General features: G+C 42.8%; 1 pseudogene; it reads left to right on the top strand.

The window, feature by feature from the left end:
* The first annotated feature begins 3,730 nt into the window (after positions 1–3,730).
* LOC122546302 lies at positions 3,731–4,022 on the top strand (annotated as a pseudogene).
* Positions 4,023–7,224: the final 3,202 nt, after the last annotated feature.

Here is a 7,224-nt window from a genome sequence, read left to right as displayed (position 1 = left end):
TTTCACCGTTTACAGTCATCAAATCCAACAGCAACGGCACGGGCCCTTTGGCCCAAAGTGGAACATGTTGACTAAAATGTCCATCCAATCTACCCCATTTCTATGTACTTTACCAATAGCCTTCTCATCCTTTCCTATCCATGTATTTAAACAAATACCTTTTAAAATGCTGTTAATAAACCTGCCTCAATCCCTTCCCCAGCACCTAATTCCATCTGTGTACCATCGTCCTATGTAAAAACGTTGACCCTCAGTTTCCCTTTTATTTTTTCCCATCTAACTGTAAACTGATGCCCTCTCGTACTCGATTCCCCTGCCCTGGGAAAATGACGGAGTGCATTCATCCTATCCATGCGTCTCTGGATCTTATACACTTCTTCAAGATGCCCCCACAGTCTCTTACTTTCTCAAGAAATATTCCTTAGCTTGTCCAACCTCTCCCTGCAAATCAGACCTTTGAGGCCTAGCAACATCTTTGCTCACTTCTTCTGTACTCTATGCAGTTTAATAACATTCATCCCATAGCACGTTGACGGAAACTGTACACACCATCGTCCTATGTAAAAACGTTGACCCTCAGTTTCCCTTTTATTTTTTCCCATCTAACCGTAAACTGATGCCCTCTCGTACTCGATTCCCCTGCCCTGGGAAAATGACGGAGTGCATTCATCCTATCCATGCGTCTCTGGATCTTATACACTTCTTCAAGATGCCCCCACAGTCTCTTACTTTCTCAAGGAATATTCCTTAGCTTGTCCAACCTCTCCCTGCAAATCAGATCTTTGAGGCCCAGCAACATCTTTGCTCACTTGTTCTGTACTCTATGCAGTTTAATAACATTCATCCCATAGCACGTTGACGGAAACTGTACACAGTACCACCAAGTGCGGCCTCACCAACCTCCTTTAAAATTGCAGGATAACTTCTAAACTTCTATACTCAATGCCAGACCGATGAAATTGAATGTGCCAAAAGCTTTCTTCACTGCCCGGTCTACCTGTGACGACACTTCCATAGAACTTTGCACCTGAACTCCAAGTTCCATCTGTTCCATTACACTCCTTAAATCCATATGATTCAGCAAGAAACTCCTGCCTTGATTTGACTTTTCAATATGCAAAACCTCACACTTACCTGTACTAAACTCCAGTTGCCATTTCTCGGTCTAATTCCACAGCTGATCAAGGTCCTGCTGCAATTTCTGATAAGCTTTCTCACTATTCCATGAAACTGGCTATTTCATGTCATCAGTAAACTTTCTAATCAAACTTACTAAACTTGGACATGCTCATCCAAATCATTGATAGAGATAACAAAAAGCAATGAGCCCAAAACCAACCCCACTACGGTTGTGGAGGCTCTGCACAGGGCTCCCCAGCTCAGGATTCCACTCCCTCCCTCCTCACGGTCTCTCCATCTGCCTCCTCTTTCTCTCTGACCCTTTCCCTCTCTATCTCCTCTCCCTTCTTCCCGCCTCCTCCCTCCCATCCCCTTCCCTTATCTTCCCCTCCCTTCCACGGTGTCAACCTGGTGAAGTTACCAAACCGGACTACTTGCTTGCCAAATAGCATAAACAGCAAGTGAGAGACAAGGCTAAGCAATCCCAATATCAACGGATCAGTTCAAAGCTCTGCAGTCCTTTCACATCCAGTCGTGAATGTTGGTGAACAATTAAATAACTTACTGGAGGAAGAGGCCCCACAGATATCGTCATTCTCAATATTGGAGGAGCCCATTACGTCAGTGAAAAAAGCTGATGCATTCACAACAGTCTTTAGTCAGAAGTGCCGAGTGGATGATCTATTTCGGCCTCATAAAGTGGCCCTCAGCATCACAGGTTTCATTCTCAAACCAATTCGATTCACTCCATGTGATGTTAAGAAACGAACGTAGACCCTGGATACTGCAAAGAAAATGGGCCCTGGTAACATTCCAGCAATAGTACTGAAGACGTGTGCTCCAGAACTTGCTGCTCCCCTAGCCAAACTCTTCCAGTACAGTTAAAACACTGACATCTATCTGACAATGTGGAAAACTGCTCAGAAAAGCCCTACACACAAAAAAAAACAGGACAAATCCAACCCGGCCTATTTTGCCACTCCCACCCAACCCCATCACTCTCCTCCCCATCATCACCTAATCAAACTACTCTCCACCATCACTAAAGTGATGGACGGGGTCATCAACAGTGCTAGGAGAAAGTGAGGTCTGCAAACGCTGGAGATCAGAGGTGACAGTGTGTTGCTGGTAAAGCACAGCAGGTCAGGCAGCATCCGAGGAGCAGGAAAATCAAACTTTAGGCCAGAGATTGCTGATGAAGGGCTCTAGCCGGAATCCTCGATTTTCCTGCTCTTCGATGCTGCCTAACCTGCTGTGATTTTCCAGCACCACACTCTCAACTCATCAACTGTGTTATAAAACAGATCCTTCTCATCAACGACCTGCTTAGTGATGCACAGTTTCGGTTTCACCACAGTCATTCAGGTTTTGGTTCAAAAATGAACAAAAGAGCTGAATTCCTGAGGTGAGGGAAGAGTGACAGCCCTTGGCATTAAGTCTGCGTTTGACTGAGTATGTCATTAAGGAGCCCTGGAAAAATTGGAATCAATGGGTATCAGGCAAACGCTCCGCTGGTTAGAGTCATACCTGGCACAAAGGAAGATGGTTGTGATTGTCTCACAAATTGTCTCACCTACATTTTATTTAACTAGTTCAGAAACGAATCGCCAAGTTTTTAAACCTGCTGGCATCTTCTGTAGCTCAAATCTGTTCAAATCTGTTGAAATCTCAAACTGCACATGTACAAACCTGTCCAAATCACATACACTAGCCATCAAACTGTTACAACAAAGTGGTGGACCTTCCTGTTAATGAAACCAAACACCAAGAAAAAGCTCACCTCGCCTCGTGATCTGATAAAATATGATTAACAGGGAACTCCTAAATTCCACTATGTAAAGAAAATAGTATCAATTTATTCTTTAACTCGAAAACTGAATATTAAACAACAACTATTCATAACCATTCCTCCTAACTGCTCATTATCTGCCTCCAACTCTGCAACAATATGTTGTTCCAATAAAACACCTTCTAAAATTACATTAACCTCATGTCAAAACCACACTGCAGCTGTCATCTTCAGTGTATTTCTTTCTTTGACTGGAGATCTCCTGGGTTGTCTTTTTTCTTTCACTGCCCGTGGAAAGGTCCGTTTCATTTGAGAGAGTTTCAAATGGCATTTGTTCTGTCGATGGCAGTTTCTCTGTCGATGGCAGTTTTACTCTGTTGAGGGCAGTTACTCTCCTGATGGTAGTTACTCTCTCAATGGCAGTTATTCTCTTAATGGCAATAACTCTGGCGATGGCAGTGACAGTCTTTTGATGGCAGTTACTCTGACTTTCAAAATGCCTGCGCTTTTATTCCCCCAATATCGGTTCATCTCATTGGTTCGAGTTTGGCAAAACAATAAATTCAAACTCAATTGGGTTTTAGTATCCCCAGGCATAATTTAAAATGATTGGTTAAATTGAAATTGTGGTGAAAAATAAACCAACTCAGGTATCTGTTTCACAGCCAAGTGTTACATATTTTCAATTTTCCAGTACACACTGAGACTGCTAATTCGTCATTTGACAGGTGACTGTAAGCAACCTTGAGTGCGGGAGTCAGTGGTTGTGAGGAAGGTGAGGCTGTGGACTGAGGAACAATTAAAGCAAGATGCGTGCTGTAGACAAGGGCAAAAAATCTTTACGAAGAAGTGTGCATTGTGTCACACAGTCAAGTGAGGAGGCAATCACAAGATTGGGCCAAAATTGTGTGGTGTATTTGGATGGAAGACTGGACAAGCTGAATGCACACATCCTTACAATGACGCACACAAAAATAAAAGTATTATCTGGAGTGAGGAGACACTAAACACTTACTTGCAAAATTCGAAGAAATATATTCCAGGAACAAAAATGATCTTAGCAGGTCTCAGGAAGAAGAGTGAAGACGTGATAGCTTATGTGAAACCTGCCACAGCAAAATGGCTTTGGAGAGGGTGCAAAGAAGGTTTACCAGGATGCTGCCTGAACCGGAGAGCTTGTCTTATGAAGAGAGGTTGACTAAGCTCGGACATTTCTGTCTGGAGAGAAGGAGGAAAAGAGGTGACCTGATCGAGGTATACAAGGTAATGAGAGGCATGGATAGAGTCAATAGCCAGAGACTTTTCCCCAGGGCAGGATTGACTGGCACGAGGGGTCATAGTTTTAAGATATTAGGAGGAAGGTGTAGACCTTCAAAATGCCTGCGCTTTTATACCCCCAACATTGGTTCATCTCATTGGTTCGAGTTTGGCAAAACAATAAATTCAAACTCAATTAGGCTGTGAATGCTTGGAATGCATTGTCAGTGATGGTGGTTGAAGCAAAGTCATTCGGGACATTTAAGCGACTTTTGGGCACGCACATGGACAGCAGTGAATTGAGGGGTTTGTAAATTGGGTTAGCTTATTCTATTTTAAATTAGGAATAATCCTCGGCACAACATTTTGTGCCAAAGGGCCTATTCTGTGCTGTACCTTTCAATGTTCTATGTTCAAATAACTGACAGAATCTGTTGCCTAATTTATTGATCAGTTTAGATTTGACTCCTGATTGAACAACGCCTGATGGTATTATTAATGTTGTAATTGAATTTTTAACTCTCTTTTTAACGACGTGTCCAACTCTGGCATTCTCTACCATCCTGTAACATTGCACTGTTCAGTTTTAAATTTGGAAATCATTAATCCTTTCAACTAGTAAGAAAAAAAGGGACAGTCGAACCAAAACAAAAAAAAACGCGGCCACATCCAGGTACCTCTAAGCTCTCAGTTCAGAACAGCTTTCACACTCTCTTAAAGTTACAATACACGCCTTCAATTCCATAACATAAAAGACACTTTATGTGTAGTTAAATTACAGAGTCATTGACTTTCCTTCCAATCTGAGCAGCAGATTATGAGGATAAGGGAAGCCGCACTTCGAGGCCAAATTCATGGGAGGTCTTTTGCCTGTCCTTGTATTGTGGAATCCATGAAGGAAATTGCCACATACCTTGAGCTCTGCTGTCTCCGGATTATTATCACCATAAGACTTGCTCCAACACTTGTAAACTGTATGGCTCTGTGTTTGGGTACAAGTGATTGAAAGAAGGCTGTATACCTAACACTGAAATTTCATTTGTTTTCCTTCTCAGGTTGAAAAGGCGACAAATCTGTTGTTTCGATGAACCAAGAGGACCTTGTTGATTGGCTCCTTATTGGTAACCAAGTGAATTAAATATTTAACCATCAAGAGGTACAGCCTCGGGCAAAAGTCACTGAGACTTTGTTGTGATCACTTGGGGGGGACTGAGCAGAGGGAGGTCAGTTCATAACTTCTCACCAAAACTGTAATCGCTTGTGAACTTGCTGGTGCCTCAACATGGTTAATAATGATGTGAACAGAAGGGAGGACAGAGTGAATCTATTCTCAGACAGGGAGCAGGTCAATGGTCTCTCCCCCTTGTAAACGAATGGAATTCCTTCACATACTTCCCACATTCCTACGTTTTCTTTGAGGTGAGTGTCCTTTTATCTCTCTAGCCTTGTTGAGGGGTAAATCTTTAATCTCGTACAGAATATGTACAGAGCATCACCCCCTCACCCCCCAACTGTAAATATTGTACTTTTTTCAGATTGTGTGTCTGGTAAAAAGACCTTTCTGAACCGTTGCGCTGAAACACTCACTGGGGTGTATGTGACCTTCTCTCCAGGCTTTTCCAGTTGGAACAGGGATACTCGATAGGAATGTGAGTGACACGGTAGTTGTTAAGGGGGTGTTTAACTTTCCAAATATTGACTGGGACTACTATAGTTCAAACGATTGATATCAGTCAGGTTATATCCAATGTGTGCAGGAGGGTATGCAGACAGGCTAACAAAGGGTGAGGCCACTTTTGATTCGGTACTGGGTAATGAACATGGCCAGGTGTTAGATTTGGAGTTAGGTGAGCACTTTAGTGATAGTGACCGCAATTCAGTTATGTTTACTTTAGTGATGGGAAATGAAAAGCATATACTGCAGGGCAAGTGTTAAAGCTGAGGAAAAGGCCATTACAATGCAAGTAGGCAAGATTTAGGATGCATAGGATGGGGAAGGAAACTGCAGGGGATGGGCACAATTGAAATGTGGAGATTTTTCAAGAAATGGCTACTGTGTGTCCTTGATAATTGTGTACCTGTCAGGCAGGGAGGTAGTTTTTGAGTGTGGCAGTCGTGGTTTACTAAGGAAGTTGAATCTCTGGTCAAAAGGAAGAAGAAGGCTTATGTTATGAAGAGATGTGAAGGTGCAGTTAGGGCGATTGAAAGTTACAAGTTAGCCAGGAAAGATCTAAAGAAAGAGTTAAGAAGAGCCAAGAGGGGACATGAGAAGTCGTTGGCAAGTAGGGTAAAGGAAAACTGCAAGGCTTTCTATAGGTATATCAGGAAAAAAAGAACGATGAGAGTAAGATTAGGGTCAATCAAGGACAGTAGTATGTGGAGTCGGACGAGGTAAGGCAAGTGCTAAATGCATACTTTTCATCAGTATTTACACCAGAAAAAGATAATTTTGTCGAGGACAATACTGAGATACAGTCGACTAGACTAGATGGGATTGAGGTTCACAATGAGGAGGTGCTAACAATTTTGGAAAGTGTGAAAATAGATAAGTCCCTGGGCCAAATGGGATTTTTCCTAAGATTCTCTGGAAAGCCAAGGAAGAGGTTGCAGTGCCTTTGGCTTTGATCTTTATGGCACCATTGTCTACAGGAATAGTGCCAGAAGACTGGAGGATAACAAATGCTGTCTCCCTTGTTCAAAAGGGGAGTAGAGAACACCCTGGTAATTATAGACCAATGAGCCTTAGTTCTGTTGTCGATGAAGTGTTGCAAAAGGTTATAAGAAATAGGATTCATAATCATTGAGAAACAAATAAGCTTTTCACAGCAGAGAGCGGCGGCAGCTGGGCAGAAGTTCAGGCGGAGCGCAAAGCCGGACGGGAAGGCAAGTGATTGCTATTAGAGTGGGTGTGTTCTAAACCTCAGGTCCTACAAAGTAGGGTCTCCCTCCCTCCCTCCTCCTCTAACCTAAATTAAGAGTCCACAGAGTTGCCACAAAAAGAGGGTCTAAGGAAGTTTGGATCAAATAGTGAGGCTTCAGCTCAGGAGTCTTTGACAAGG

Source organism: Chiloscyllium plagiosum, unplaced genomic scaffold, assembly GCF_004010195.1.
Source record: "Chiloscyllium plagiosum isolate BGI_BamShark_2017 unplaced genomic scaffold, ASM401019v2 scaf_81814, whole genome shotgun sequence".
Classification (NCBI taxonomy): Eukaryota; Metazoa; Chordata; class Chondrichthyes; order Orectolobiformes; family Hemiscylliidae; genus Chiloscyllium; species Chiloscyllium plagiosum.
Note: the sequence above shows the minus strand (reverse complement) of the source record. Positions and strands in the feature narration are given on the sequence as shown.